General features: G+C 44.6%; 1 long non-coding RNA gene across 1 annotated transcript; it reads right to left on the bottom strand.

The window, feature by feature from the left end:
* Positions 1–7,888: 7,888 nt before the first annotated feature.
* LOC309345663 lies at positions 7,889–9,987 on the bottom strand. Its single transcript, XR_014158340.1, has 2 exons — positions 9,030–9,987; positions 7,889–8,324 (listed from the first exon to the last, which is right to left on the bottom strand). It is a non-coding gene; the product is annotated as an uncharacterized lncRNA (long non-coding RNA).
* Between the last annotated feature and the right edge of the window lie 6,456 nt (positions 9,988–16,443).

The raw sequence follows: 16,443 nt of genomic DNA, 5'->3' as shown, positions 1-16,443 counted from the left end.
GTGGCCCTTCTGCTTCACGGCTTCCGCAGGTTGGACAGAGCCATTATCCTGCTGGGTACTTCGCAGAGAGAGAGACAGGGAGCGAGATCGCGGCCTGCTCTTCCCTGCTTTCCTTCCTTGGCCTCCCCTCCCCAGCTGCTGCTCCTGCTCCTGCCCGCCCGCCCCGCTTTCACAGACTGCTTTCAGCTCTCCTCCTGGGAGCATAAACAATCAACACGACTAAATCAACACAATCGGTAATTTTTCTTCCCCAAGGCTATTCCCGCCGAGGGACCATCGCTAGCAACTCTCGTGATGGTGCAAAATTCGTCGCTTTGCGTTGCAAGCTCAGCCAGCAAGATGGGCGATCAGAACGAGACGCTGAGCGAAATAGGGGCAGCAGCTTCGCTTTGGCCTACACCCACGCGAAGAAAAACCTGGAATGGAGAAAAAGGCTTTCCTCGTCGGTTTTTGTTTTTTAAGTGGGAATGAAACGGGTCATTTTGGGCGGAGGGGGATGATTTCTAAGAGAAAGCCAAGGTGCAAAAGGGAAAAGGAGGATCGGATGGGTTCAGCAAACTTGACCCAAAATAGAGTTATATTCATTACCTCCAACAGCCTAAAATAATAGATTCGCTGATACACACGCACCCGTCGTATGATTAAGTGGTATATTCCTCATTATGAACGCTCGCTTGCATTAGGAGGAAGAGCTGGCAGAGGGGGGGCTTAAGGATGTTTGGAGAGGCGAATGTGGTTTAGAGAGGATGGTGTGGTTACCTAGGATGAGCGGGGCGAATTCGGAATCAAGATATTTCTCTGTTTGCAAGATATTGGGGCAATTGATCAGGATAAGGGAGGTGCACCCCTTTCTATTCCGGGGTCTTGCAACCAAACCGAACTGCTTGGGTTTAATTCACTTGCATTAAGGGAAACTTAGTTGTCAGCAAATTGTGTCAGGTTTCCTTGAAATCTAAGGATTCAGGCATAACCCCCTGCTGTGGACTATAAGGCCTTGTTGCAGACGCAATAGAGTCGCCCTTCATAGCACGTTTGGAGACTGCGTCCTAAGAAGCTTCCTCGTAATTCATACCGACGTACATCTCCCGCCGACTCGGACTCTGCTTCTGTTGGCGTTACTGGGAGAGAGATAAGCCTTATCTCGCCTGTTCTTCCGGGCAGCTCACTGAGTGACCTCAGCCTGACCTTTCAAGGTTGTTGTGATAATAACATGGGATTGCTCCATAACTGCTCCCCTGACCACTTTGGAAGGCGTAGATCTCCCAGGTGGGAGGAAACCTGTGTTCCTCCAGACCTAGTCGGACTGCAGTCCCAATATTCACACTGGTCATGACTCATGAGACTGATGAGCGTTGGGCTAGGAGTGTGGAGACACACGATCAAATCCCCACTCCACCGTGAAGCTCACTGGGTGATCTTGCACCAGCCAGCTCAGCCCAACCTACCTCACAGGGTTGTTATGGGGCTAAAACAGGGGCAAAGAACACTAAGCTCCTTGGAGAAAGATGGGAAATTAATGTAATGAATGAATGAGCAATAGCTGGGGGGCCACAAGTTCTGCATCCTCAGTCTAAGATGCCAATCCAGGAGTGCTGAGTGATTCTCACCTCCAGGAAAACAAGTAAACCTGCTTCTGATATAGTTTTCCAATGTTTCTTCATGGAGGACTCAAGCCATGGAAGCTTTGGCCATACAGTGGTACCTCAGGTTAAGTACTTAATTCGTTCCAGAGGTCTGTTCTTAACCTGAAACTGTTTTTAACCTGAAGCACCACTTTAGCAAATGGGGCCTCCTGCTGCTGCTGCACCGCCGGAGCACGATTTCTGTTCTCATCCTGAAGCAAAGTTCTTAACCCGAGGTACTATTTCTGGGTTAGTGGCGTCTGTAACCTGAAGCGTATGTAACCTGAAGCGTATGTAACCCAAGGTACCAATGTAATCTGTTTAGTCTTGAAGGTGCCACAACACTCTCTGTTGCTTGTGGGTCAAGCTTTGATCTAGTTTGATATAAAACACCTTTTACCCAGTAGCAAAATGCCCATGAAAGAGATGAAATGGGGTTTTGCATTGAGCCTGCCAATTAACGGAAATTTTAGGAAACTTTCTGGGTGGAGTTTGTTGGGTTTGTTTAAAAATGTATTGGCCCTGTAAACAACTGCCTTGATGGTCCATCTGGTCTGACACTGTCTCCAGATATGGGCAACCGGTGCCAGTTCAAAAATCACAGTATCACAACGATGACAGCAGTGCTGATGCACTACTGGCTCATCCATTTTGCTTATCCACACTATCTGATACTCTGAGGTATACTGCCTCTAAACTTGGAGGTTTTATTAAACCAGCCTCCCCCAACTTGACACCCTCCAGAGTTTTTGATCTACAGCTTCCATACTGATGGGAGTTGTAGTCCAAAACTTCTGGAAGACACTGGCCTGGGGGAGGCTGCATTTGTTACCCTATCGTGACTAATGGCCAGCAGTGGAATATCTTCATAAATTTGGGTCATCCTTTTCTTTGTTTCTTTAAACCATATCAGCTTCTTCATCAATGGGCTGGTCCAATGCTATTATTTCATTTTCAACCCCCTTCTCTGTCGCTTGCTGTTTTGACTCCAAACATTCCGAAATATATGATTTATTCCTGGAGTTGTTTCTGTATTTGATTTCCGGATCAGTGTTGTTTTAAGAAAGGGAACTGAGGAATGTAAATGTAGGCTGACATCCTAAAAAGAGGATGTCCCCAAGAAACATCCATAGGATTGAGCTGCCAGGAAATGAAAAAAATAATCTTAAAATATTAGCATTACAGCTGCAAGTTTATCTTTAACTAATTCCTCTGTGTGTTTGTGCACTGTACATAGATAGGTGATAGATTTAGAGCAAGAAGAATATTTGGACATGGATGTGTATGAATGATTTTATGCTTGGGAATACATTCTTTAGTAAAGAGTAGTGAAAACAGCTCTTGAACGGTGGGCTGAAGAGAAATGAAAACAGTCCGTTGACATTAATGGGGCTGGGACTGAACCAAACCTCCACTTTGGAATGAATGCCAGACGTTGCTTTCCTGAACTCCTTCCAAGCGCCTGAGCGTCGATTTTCATTCTGTTTGTGCTAAATGCTTATGACTAGCACTGGAAAATGGAGTTCCTCCCTTGATCATAGAGATTTAAAAAAGAAAAAGAAAGAAAGAGGCGGGGGGAGCCGGAGAATTGTGCCAATTTGTTTCCATTGCCAGGAGAAGCCCTTGTGCTTTGAGTAATGCAAAACAATGTAAAGTTCCCATGAAAGCTGTTCATTGAGAACTTAAGAAATCCACTCAAGAGCCTTTTCCCCCCACTGCGGCATTCATCACCAGCATGTTCCAGAGATTCTCACAATGTCAGCAAAACGCAGAACGAGGTCAGGGGGAGAAAATCCAGTTATATCAGGCACACTGCCGTACCACGACCCTGTTAATCCGCTGGCGATTCCTGGTCGTTTGTTTAGAATAGGTGACCAGGTTTACTTTTCTGTTCTCCCTTGTCCTGCATGACAAACTGATGTTCGGCAGTGTGTGTTGTCACAGGAGGGTCATATTTTTCACAGGTGACAGCTACATTTCAGACTCACAGGTAGCCGGAACATTTGATTTTGTGTCGTGTTACCGGCTCCTCTTACGCTGCCATCCAAACCCGGACACCGCACGCATATATTCATACATGACTTTGCCTGATTCAAATCCAGGAAATATCAGGTTTCACTTTTAAAGGGAAAGTTTCTAGTTCTCATGGGCAGAGATTCATTAATCCTTTTGATGCAGCCTTCCACAACCTGGTGCCCTCCAGATGTTTTCGACCAAAACACCCATTACCATGACCATGAATTATGCTGGCTGGGGGCTGATGGGGAGTTGATGGTGGGGGAGACTGATTTAATGCATGTAATGGATTTCCATTTAGAGACATGTTCCACCATGCAAGCGCAGTTGAGAGTTTTGGACATGAATAATGCTAAGCATTTATTAAGCGCATAAACCGTGTCCAAAACTGCTGACATGCATTCTCTTGAAGGAGTATTCCCATTTGCTGGCAGTCATTGTTTGAGTCCCTGTTCTAGATGCCCCTGACATCAGAAGTCAGATGAGCAGCTGCTGCAGGTTATCTCCTATTGTGGCACCTCAGTGGTAAAATATGCTTGCCAGAGACATCCACACTCTTTACAGCCCAATCCTAGGCTTACTCAGAACATAGATGCACTCTGTTCAAAAGGACTTACTGCCAAGTAGACATATATAGGATTACTGCCTAAGGATTGCACCTTTGATGGGAATTTGGATCTTCAGGTTGCTGTCGATTCTGCTATTGTTGAGCTTTATTCTTCTGGCTGCAGTGTAATTGAATTATGGAACTATTTTGACTGCGATGTAAGGCACATTGAAGATTTGAGAGTGGAAAGGTAGGCTATAAATATTTGAAGCACACAAACTACCTTCCACACAGGCTTACCTAGGAGAAACACCAATTGAACTCAATGGGATTTGTTTCTTAGGAGGTACATTCAGGATTGTGCTGTAACTTGAATTCTTACAATGATCTCGTCCAACCACCAGTGCTGTCATCTTCACCTTGCAGAAGCGGACAGCGCTGGGGCTGCAAGAATAGCGGCCTATCTCAGGCAATCTAGCAAGACTGTGAAATGTGAGGTGAAATTTTAGACGGGCTTTCTCCTTCTCCAGCTAATTTGCAGTCACACCACCAGGCCGTATGTATAACAACACCCCCTTGAGAAAACAGAGAACATCATCCCCCTCTCCTTCCAAGCTTCTAGTCCTGGTGAAGCACACTGGAGCTGGTTCTGTTGAATGCCTAGCTTCAGGGCTCGTGTGTTGGCGCTGAACTTCCACAACCACCAGTCCCCCCAATTACAGGGCCTGCCTTCCAGACATGCTAAGCATTCACCATGCAGATTCTCTACGTGACAACTGGCCCACCCATGAGGCCAGGTGAGGCAACTGCCTCAGGCAGCAGGATCCACGGGGGGCAGCATATCCCCATGTAAATCATTATTCCTTGCTTGTTACTGGTGTCGATCTTCACTCACCCCTTCTGTGGGGTGGGCACTATTTGGTGGTTTGACTTAGGGGCCAAAATGTCTTGGGCCGGACCTGCTGTACACACACACACACACACACACACACACACACAAGCGCGCGCGCCACACTGTGCAGGCAGCTACTAAGAGGTCATTTGCTAGTGTGTGTCCCCAGCAGCAGTGAGGGAAAGAAGGAGGGTGGTGGCGCTTCTGGCTTCCATTGTGCAGTCTGCCTTTGTGGCATGGCACATGTGGGAAATTTCTGCGCGCCCTTCCGCAGTGAATGGGCCTGGCTGAGGCCTGGCTGCTCTCCCCGCTCGCTTCCGCTAAGGGCTTGGCAGGCTGCCCACCGCAGCCCTGAAGGATTCTGGGAAGATGAGAGGCTCCCCAGTTCAACGCGCCGGCATTAAGCAGGCCTGACAGCCCCGCTCCTTCCCCACTTGGCAGCGGTTCAAAGTGCTCTTTCATTTGAAAGGCTGGAAGGCTGCCATGTGCAATGCAGATTTGCTGTGCCTGCTCTCATAAGGAACTGATAAATGCCGTTGCCGTTGCCGTGGCAACGGGAGGCTATCAGAATGGCCCTGTGATCTGCAGCCTCTCGGCTCTGCAGGGTTTTTCTCTCTTCCCCTCGCCAGTCCTCCCCCACCCCTCTCTCTCGCTCTTCTCCTTCCTCCTTTTCCTCCTTCCTGAGATGGTAAAATGAAAAATGCTCTTTTCGAAAAGATTAACCCATGAATTGCAGGAAGGAAGTGCACTTGGAAGGGGCTTGAGGCGCCACTCCAGCAAAATTAACTCGACATACAAGCTTGCCTCTTTGGGCTTGGCTTTCTGTGAGGGTGTGCAGAAGGAAACGGGGCGTTTCTTGAGCAATGCCTTTTAATTGCCAGCTGTATGAGGTTTAAATCTCAGCATTTGAGTCGCCTCCATATGACATGCTTATTCAGTGTCCATCCTGATTTGCTTGGGCAAAGTGTGCCTGGAGGGTTTGTGGCACCTGCTGAGGATTCACTCCGATCTGCTGGCAGGGAGGTTGTGCAAAAACACATCGAGCATTTGTTGCTCCATACTTTCCAGTGCATTTCCCTTGCCACTTTTCTTACTGCAAAAAAATCCATTTTTATTTTTTGAAAGCAGTTATGTTGTGCAGAAGCCCCAATTCAGCTTTGTGTAACCGGAATTGACTGGCATGAGATTGAATTCCACCTGCAATATAGCAAACATTTTGGAAGCTATCTTGGACCCCTTGATATAGCAATGTTGGCCATCACCGCTTTTGCTGCCTCTGTCTCTAATCAGAGACGGGCTACTGATAGGATTTCAACAAGAGTATAATGGTACTGGTATGCTGAATCGGCCATTTGTAAATATCAGAGTTTTCTACCTGCCCTGAATCCTCCAAAATTCATCTTAATGGTTGTCCATGAGTTCTAGAAAATGGCACCACACAATCCTTTTAACATTTCAGGGGCTGTACAGGGGAAATGAAGACTGTCCCCTTTGGGCAGTTCAAATGAAAAGATAGTTTAAATTCAAATATATGGTACTTAAAAATCTCGTATCAGTAGAGAGTGTTCATCTGAGTTTACAATGTTGGATTCCTAGCTCAAGTGAGCAAATTGCAAATAATAAGGGGATCAGTCCACACTAAGGTAAAGGTACCCCTGCCCGTACGGGCCAGTCGTGTCCGACTCGGGGGTTGCGCGCCCATCTCGCTTAAGAGGCCGGGGGCCAGCGCTGTCCGGAGACACTTCTGGGTCACGTAGCCAGCGTGACGAAGCGGCTCTGGCGAGCCTGCACCAGCACAGCACACGGAAACGCCGTTTACCTTCCCGCTATTTATCTACTTGCACTTAAGAGTGCTTTCGAACTGCTAGGTGGGCAGGAGCTGGGACCAAACGACGGGAGCTCACCCCGCCGCAGGGATTCGAACCGCCGACCATACGATCGGCAAGTCCTAGGCGCTGAGGTTTTACCCACAGCGCCATCCGCGTCCCACTCAGTCCACACTAGGCCTTCACTAATCAAGACTAGGCTTTTAGTGGTACTATCTAAAATATATATAGCTATATTTTTAAAAAATCTGTCTATGCCATGATGAACACACATAAAGAAGTAATTTCGGCATCTGTTTTGCCAGACGTCTTTCAAACCTTGAAACTGAGGACTGTTCCATATACAGTACATTACATTTGAGATTTGGGGAACTGATCCTGAGAACAAAATAAAGATGAACAGAGCATTTTTGACTGGTGTGCTTCTGTGTAAAGGAGAGATTTTGCCTGTAAAATAAATGCAAGCTATGAGCATCCAGTAACCGCTTTATGCCCAAGCTACTGCAGCTTTTACCTCAATTTATTAGGTATGTGTTTATACGACTGCCAAGTTCCTTCTCAATTGCTTTTTAACAAGTCCCTTAAAATTTCTTATTTTCAATGTAAAATTACTGCTGGAAAAAAATGTTTGGTGATAAATCAGAAAGGAGAATGGAAAATTGAAATGCAATAGCTTCAAATAACTGAAACTGCATTGGACATACACATGGGGAGAGAGGGAGAGAGACTTAATGCATGTGCAGGTTATACTGTGTATTACTTGAAATCAGTTTTAAGGAGCAATTGTATGCACCGGAAGCTTGTGTAAATCAAATTGGTGTAAATAAATTAATCCAGTATAGAGTTACACCAGATCCAAACCCCATTCAGCAGTGGGGCTACTGCTCTGCCTAAACCCGGCAGAGGGAAAATAAGCCTTTAAAATGGTGTTCTTTTCTAGGTTGCCAGTGGTGCGGGGGGGGGGGCATAGAAAGTAGACCACATATTTGTTTACTTACAAACCCATCAAAGGCCAGGTTCATGTGCTTTTCCATACATCAGTCAGAAAAATTGCACAGGCAGTAAAACTTAGCTTAGTTACAAAGTGGCAAAATTTTCTATATTATTGGTATAGGAATTCAAGACACTGGTTGAGCCAGGAATCTGCAGGATGAGCCAGAGATCCGCTGCATCCTAAACTACTCATCCTGGCGGATCTTGCCATAGGATTGCCCCTTTAGTTAAATTCAAAATAATAATATTCAAGGGTATGAAACAGCTGCATTTTTATTTTTTTTACTGGAGAATCCTATTTGATATATGAAGATTAAGATTAACTGCAATAATTTAGAAATCTATCTCTGTACCGCAGACGGAAGCATCACTGTCAAAGTGTCCTCTTCATGCCACTGTACTGAGTCAAAGGAGATATTTCTTCACAACTGCAAAGGTTAAAAAAAAAAATCAGCCCAGATTTTGTGAAGCTGCTTGTAGTCAACTGTAATTTTGTTACCTGACTCTCTGGGCTCTTGCTTACGGTTGCCATGGTAATCCTGGCCTGCTCTATACAATCTGTCTCACTGGAATTTCCTGATTATTCAAAAACTATTCCAAAAAACCAGGGCGGGGGACTCTCCTTTTATTATATATTTTTTCTATTCTTTTAAGAGTTTGGCGAGAAATTTGAATAAAAATCAGCTAAGGTGAACTTGTTTTGCTCCACTCACCTGGAAAGGAGATAATGAGATAAACACGGACTTTGCAGCTCAGGAGAGAACAAAAGGAGAAGGAAAAAGATAGGCTAAAAAGGCAATGGCATGTCGACAATTACAGTGTGTTGTTCACAGTGACTGAAACCTTTCCCAGGTGGTCTCTGGCTTGCTATTCTAGCTGTTTTTGTGAGCAGGGAAAAGTATTGCTTTAAAACTATTTTCTTTCTTCCCATGCACTCTATATACATGTGAGTGAGAGAGCTAGAATATGTTTTGTCCAACATGCAGAAAAGCAGAATTAAAGGGCATTACAGCACCATTTCACTTTTGTGCAGCTCTCTCACACATTTGTATATGAGCTTTGTGTGATAAGAGGGCACCTTCATAACCCACCACAAAGAAAGTGGGCGCATCACAAGAAACAGAAACACTAACATAGTGTTCTTGTGTAGCAAATCCATTTCCAGAAGAATCCAAATTTAGACTTCGGCAGTAAGAAAAGTGACAAAACGTTGGAAGTAGTACAGCAGGGATCATTTGGTCAGTAACCTTTGGGTTAATTCTACTGACAGTTAATCAGCCAACCATGTGTGTCAGTCTGTGTGTGTGTAGGTGTTGCCTAGGAACTAGTCAGTGGCATGATGCTTGCTGAGAACTTGAGCTCTGATTGGCTGTGTTATTCAGAAGGTGCCTTTCCTCTGTATCTGCATCTCTGTGTCTCCCTGTTCTCTGTACTTGACATGCTATAAAATACAAGACCTCTCTGTTTCTTCTCAAAGTATACTCTGTTTTGTTAAAATTCTCTCATCAAGGTATTAGCTGTTTCTTTTCTCTCAGGACTCCATCTGCATTAATTAGAATAACTCTTTTAATGCAAAAAAACTCCGCAGGACGGTAACAAGCACTTGATGGCAGCATTGCATAACCTCTGTGCAACATCTGTGAAAACAAATCAGTGTGATTGCTCAAAAGTCCACAATTGTGTCACAGATTCCTAGTAAGGTTTTTAAGTTAAGGAAACAATGATTGAGGTGCATCCATCACCCATTATTGTAGCAAATTGCTTACAGCGTGAAGGCAGGAATACTCCTTTATCATGTGCGAACCGCTGGCTGAAAACGAAACAAGGATTCTGGTATTTGCTATGCATTTTGCAAAAATAAGTTCTTATTCCATGTATGGAATCAACTTGCTGGAATTGTTCCATTCTTCTTTGTATATGAATTTATGAAGATTTCCAAATATTATGAAAATGATGTATAGATGGTACTTAACCCCTGTAAAATTAGCAAAGATTTATCACAAGAGTGATAATCTATGTTGGAAGTGTAAAGAAAAAGAAGGTACCTTTTATCATATGTGGTGGACCTGCCCCAAGGTGAAAGACTTCTGGGAGAAGGTTTATAATGAATTGGAAAAAAATGTTGAAATATACATGTTGTGTATTGAGTCACAACAATACATTTATTAAGAAACCAGAGGCCTTTCTTCTTGGAATAATAGGTTTGGAATTGCCCAAGAAAGATGTTAGACTGTTTTTGTACGCCACAATTGCTGCTAGGATTTTGCTGGCTAAAAATTGGAAAACACTAGAAGTGCCAACAGTGGAGGAATGGCAGATGAAGCTGATGGACTTTTGGGAGCTAGCCGACCTGACAGGAAGAGTCCATGACCAGAAGGATGAGGAGTACCAGGAGGAATGGAAGAAATTTAAAGATTATTTAGCTAAATATGTTAAGATAATTTAACTAGAAATACTTGCAAGTACCAGATTGGCCTAGGATTTAAATATGTGATGTCATAGAACAATATGTTTAAAGTTAAAATGAAAAGAAAGAAAGATGTTAATTGACTAAGTAAATTTTATGTGAAAATAGTTTTGGAAAACCATTACAGTGATATACATAGAAATTCAGCCAGGGGGATTGGAGGAAGTCACCCAACAATGTTAACAAAAATGGAACTATTACAGTTAGGATCTATGTTTGTTTGTTTGTTTGTTTGTTTTCTTTTTTCTTTTTTGATCAAGAAAAAAAAATGGGGGGGGAGAATTTATGAAGATTTCCTAGATACATCTGGATCTTACAAGTTCCTTTGTTTCTTCTGATTTTGCTCCCTTCCCCTACCCACTCCCTCCTGTGTTTGTTGACTGGTTGATCTGTTTTTAACTTTTGTACAGTTTTTAACATTTGATTGGGAGCCGCCCAGAGTGGCTGGGGAAACTCAGCCAGATGGGCGGGGTATAAATAATAAATTATTATTATTATTATTATTATTATTATTATTATTATTATTATTATTATTATTTGAGGCACTTCAACTCTTACAAGGCCATTTTGGTTCAGTGCCACAGAGTAGGAAACTGTTTAAGCATTATCGGAGCAATACAGCTTTGACATGCATTTGATGGGACAGTCCCTGGCATCACCTTGTAAACAGCATACCCCCGCCCCCAAATGGGCTGCTTCCCAGGCATGAGAATGAAGTGTTTCACAGTTTTTGCTTTTAACTCCTAAACATTTTTCTTCAAAGAATGTGTGATGCTGCAGGAGCTGACTCGAAAATGCTGACATAATACTAATAAAGTAATTTCTCAGGGTGAACACAGGTTGTTACAAGGTCTCTGATGCAGGTGCATCACATTCATTTACTCATTCAGTTAAAATGCATCCTTTTAAAGCATGGAAGGGTAAAGTAGGCAAGCTGTCCCCATGCCCACTAACCCTGCTGGCCTGTCACCCACAATTCCAACACGCAGCACAAAACCTCCAGATAAAAATCTGGCAAGCCAAAGGTTTACATTGTCTAGAAGACTTCTACAAAACCAACAAACCCATACCAACAGAAGAAATGTAAGACAAACTAGGGGACACCCAAATACCTTGGGCTAAAACATCATCAGTTACATGCCTTCTTAAACAATCCAGCAGTAAAATCAACAGCCCCTAGGCCTTTGACCACCAATGAATTTTTGTGTGCCTCTCCAAGCTCAATCTCTCCTGAGCTTCCTGGTGTGACTTTCCTTGAGGGCAGCCTGTGCATTCAAGACTGGAGGGAGAACCAGTTCATAGCTGCTTGTAGGGAAAGCAGGGAACTGTCTGTCTTGGAATTATCAGCCTGGAGGCAAAGATCCTGCACACCTGGCAGTGCAGTGGAAGCAGCCTAGTTGTGGAGGGAAGAGCACTGCTCCCCACTCTACGAGTCGGCTCCATGCACTACTCTTGAGTGTGCCAGCCTTGTACACCTAGAGGCAGCTCTAGAAATGCTTTCTGCTGCTGGTGGTGTTTGGAGGATCACATACATATTGCAGAGCCAACCAGGCAAGCCAGATAAAAATTACCAAATGTCTCATGCTAGACATGTCTTTTCATGCATATTTATAAGCCTTTCCTGCACTTCTGAAAATACAACAGAATATTGAGGAGGGGTTTGTCCAGTATTTCCCTTATTTTTTCATTCTGAACCATATTCTGTGAACCATCTCAGATCGTACAGTATATTATTGTTCTTCTCCCTTTTCTTTGCCTTGATTTTGGAGCTGCTTGCCTTTCAAGTGTCCAGTTAGGCAGCAAGAATGGCGAGGGAGAATCAAAAGTGTGAGCTATTTTAGCAGTCAAAGGCACTGTATGTGCAAGGTGCAATGTAGGAGACTGTCTGCTTCTGATTTCAGTTCTGTGGTTACTATGATGATGCAATATTAAGTATGGAAGCACTGTATCCCTGTATCACAGGCAGAAAGAGAGCAGGGAGTAGGAGAAGCTGAGAACAGCTGTTTTACTGTAAACAGTAACAAGATTTGGTTTGGCTGGCAAACATTCAGAATTTGGGGCTAACCTTCCCTACCCCCCCCCCATACTGCAGGAAATAGCGCTAGAGGCTTGCAGTAAAAAATAAAGTGAAAAAATAAACTGGACATGGTAATATCCTTTCCAAATGCAATCACCGTTTTGGCACAGCGAGGTAATGCAGCAATGGAGGAAGTTCATGCCATCCAAGAGGATATTAGGGTATATATAAGCCTGCAGGCTTTCCTCCTACCAGTCTCTGCTAAAAGGAGCTGAAATATTTATCTCCCTGAGGATCCCAACATGTGGAACTTTTTTAAAAATAGCAGTCTGTCATCCCTCTCTGTAGAAAACCTCCTGTGCATTGGCAATGCATTTGTGATGCAGTTACCCGGCAACTTGATAAAATGGAGGCACAGATGACTAGAGATGTTTGTGGCGGCGAGAGAGCAAAAGGCATAGGAAGGCTTCTTAGGGCAGGACACAGCTTCCTGGTCTGCCCACGGAGAGCAGAATCTGATGATAAATACAAACAAAGGCCCTTCAGAGGTGTTCTATTGCTTTGCCTTCTGCAACCTGTATAATGCTCCTGCCTGGAAGCTCTATTTAGCTTTTCAGCAGTGACCATAGCTGCTCTGCGTCTGTACTAAACGGTTGAGCATGGGTCTGATTTTGCACAGGGTGCAAGGGGGAAGAAGAGTCTCTGGTGCACTGGTTTAGGTGCATCTAATCAAGTCATTCCCAAACTGTGCACTGTGATAGGTAAATTCATTCAATATAAGCCCAGAAGGATGTCTGCTGTGTCTCTCTGAGAGGCGATGGTCTGGCCTTGCATCCTAATCAGCGTCAGCCTCTGTGGGGTAACTGCATCAGCTGTGAATAGATCTGTCCATAACTCTCAATGTAGAGTTGCAGTACTATTACATGTCCTCAGAGGAGAGATCTGTCCATAACTCTCAATGTAGAGTTGCAATACTATTACATGTCCTCAGAGGAGAGTGCCCATCACATCTCTGCATGAGCTATTTCTCTGGGCTTGCCTCCTTCATTTCAATGAGCATCTTCATAACAGCAGTACAGAGACATGGAGTGAGCTTCTTTGAGGCTTGGCAGTCAGTCAGCTCAGAAGATGCCAGCTGACCTGGGGAAGAAGAAGAAGAGTTTGGATTTGATATCCCGCTTTATCACCACCTGAAGGAGTCTCAAAGTGGCTAACATTCTCCTTTCCCTTCCTCCCCCACAACCAACACTCTGTGTGGTGAGTGGGGCTGAGAGACTTCAGAGAAGTGTGACTAGCCCAAGGTCACCCAGCAGCTGCATGTGGAGGAGTGGGGACGCGAACCTGGTTCACCAGATTACGAGTCTACTGCTCTTAACCACTACACCACACTGGGGAGCCAATAAGAACCTCCCTAGCCATTTATACAAGAACTCTCCAAAGTTTGCTTCCTCTGTTTGAGCGCAAAGGTGCTAAATACTAGCAAGGGTGTAGCCAGGATTTTTGTTAGGGGGGATCAGGCCCTTTGTTAGGGAGGCAGAACCTTAGATAGCTATGTATTTTTATTTATTTTTATTGTTGGGGGGGCAACTGCCCCTCCCTTGGCCTACACCCATGCTAAATAGACTTCTCTTATCCTGCCTGGCTCCTGCTCGTCTTATGCCAGACCTCTTGATCATCTCCTGCCTGCTTCAGAGCTGAACCACAGTCTGTTTGGACCATGCCATAGACTCTGACTTTAATGGGCCCCGAAAGTGAACTATTCTTATGCATTTCATAAGTAAACCAATTTTTGTGTAAGAGTGACAGGATGCCTCTTATTTTAACTCAGGGGTGTGTACTCAGACATTTAGAGCAGTGTTTCCCAACCTTGGGCCTCCAGCTGTTTTTGAACTACAACTCCCATCATCCCTGACTAGCAAGACCAGTGGCAAGGGATGATGGGAATTGTAGTCCAAAAACAGCTGGAGGCCCAAGGTTGGGAAACACTGATTTAGAGAACACTTATCTAATCCTAGCAGGGCCCATCACACATGCCAAGCTTTGCAGGTTGTATCGTCTATACAAGAGATTGGCACACAAGACTCACTGAACGTGGCACCTTCTTAAGCCTGGCATTACCACAAAGCAGCCCTGGCAGCAGGTTTCATAGGGAAGGCATTATCTAGACTCTATTCTCCATTACTGTATGTCATTTTTTAAAAAAATCTGAGCTTTCTAGGTCTAGAACAGGTGGTAATGGTCCATTTTTATTTTTCATTGCAGTCACAGGAATGGCTTAAGAGCAGCATGACTTCTGTGGGGCTTTTCAATACAGTATGTGATTTGATGATGTTGGGAAAGATGGAGGGCACAAGGAGAAGGGGACGACAGAGGACGAGATGGTTGGACAGTGTTCTCGAAGCTACTAACGTGAGTTTGACCAAACTGGGGGAGGCAGTGGAAGACAGGAGTGCCTGGCGTGCTCTGGTCCATGGGGTCAAGAAGAGTCGGACACGACTAAACGACTAAACAACAACAGCAAGGTAGTGGTTACTCTGAATGCTAAAACAATGTGTTGGCAGAGCCTCAGATAAAAAGAGTCTGCAGGGCCGGCCAAGCCAACACAGAATGACCCCCATACAAATGTTTTATTTTAATAAGTTCGTGTTTTTTCATGAGCTGCTTTGGGCACAGTTTTTACTAAGAAAAAGCAAAATAAAAAAATTCCTTCCAGTAGCACCTTAAAGACCAACTAAGAAAAATGTGTATGTGTAAGGAAAAAGCAGAGAGAGAATAGTTGGTTTGGTTGCCACCTGTCTGTCTTGGGAGACAATGCAGGAGTGACGTCAAACTGTCGGAAGGTTGCAGTGCCTGCTGTGCCTGTAGAGACCAATATGGGAGAGACATGTTTTGTTGCAGGTGGGGCAGAGGAAGGCGTCGGGTTTTGCTGCTGTAGATGCACTGCGGCGCCTCTTCTCTCTGTGCTCCTCCCAGCAGGCATTCCTCCTCTGGTCACTGCTGCGGATGCACAACCTGACTATCTGCCTCCAGGCACTGCGGTTGTCTGCAAGGAATTCACACATGGCGGGGTTGATGCTGCTAGCCTTCATGAGTGAATGACCAAATAACTAAAATAAACAGCTCCCATCTTTCCTCCGCCTCCTCCCCACTCACCTTCCAGGACCTCAATTGAACTCCTAGGGAATCCACCCTGTCCTTGCTGCCTCAAGCCCTTAAGTACTGCCTCTCATCCAAACCAAATTCCTGCTTCCTTCCCAGACAACACCTACCTCCCATTTCTTCCCCAATTCTCTCGTAATCAGAAACATGACTGTTGCTTGGCAACGAATATGGTGTTTTCCACCAGCTTCAGTCTTGGGGCTTCCCTGGCAGAAGACATCTGCAGTGTTTGACATCTGAATTTGTATATTCCCCATCACATGTTATTCTGCCCACTCCTCCCTTTCCCTTGTCTTTTTTAGAGCTCCTATGCCCCATTGCACAGAAAGTCCTCGATGCTTTTTAGCTTGGATTAGTTCCTTTAAAAAAAAAGGGAAGTCACTTATTTTGTCTCCAAGGATTAGGAATTTGATGCTTTTGAACTTCTGAAGCCACCTCTGTGTTTTGCTTATGGTCGCCTTATAGGGAAGGTGTGAGTCTGCTGAGCTCCTTTGAGACTGGACACCAGGTCTGGCTCTTGTCATTGCTCTGAGATCAGGTTGACATGAACTAGTTATACCCGAGGCTGAATTACCCTTCCTGCATTGAAGCAGGTTTTTAAGGACACTGTGAATACTGAGCAATTTGGCAGGCAGTCTCAAGCAAATTGTTCCCTCTGGTCACCTGACCTAAATTGTTCCCTCTGGTCACCTGACCTAAAATGCCCAGGAAGGAGAGAGAGAGAGAGAGAGAGAGAGAGAGAGAAACGTAACTGAGTGCAATGCTAGGCACTCAGTGAAGTTACAGCATTGTAACATCTGTATCTCAGAAAATAAAACCATCCAAGTCCTATTCTTGGAGTCTTTCTGTGCAATCAGACAAAATGGCCCCCGCTGGAACACTTTCAAACCTCAATCCAGTCAAG

Source organism: Podarcis erhardii, assembly GCF_964252035.2.
Source record: "Podarcis erhardii genome assembly, chromosome: 1".
Taxonomy (NCBI): domain Eukaryota; kingdom Metazoa; phylum Chordata; class Lepidosauria; order Squamata; family Lacertidae; genus Podarcis; species Podarcis erhardii.
This window is presented reverse-complemented; position numbering and strand designations above follow the sequence as displayed.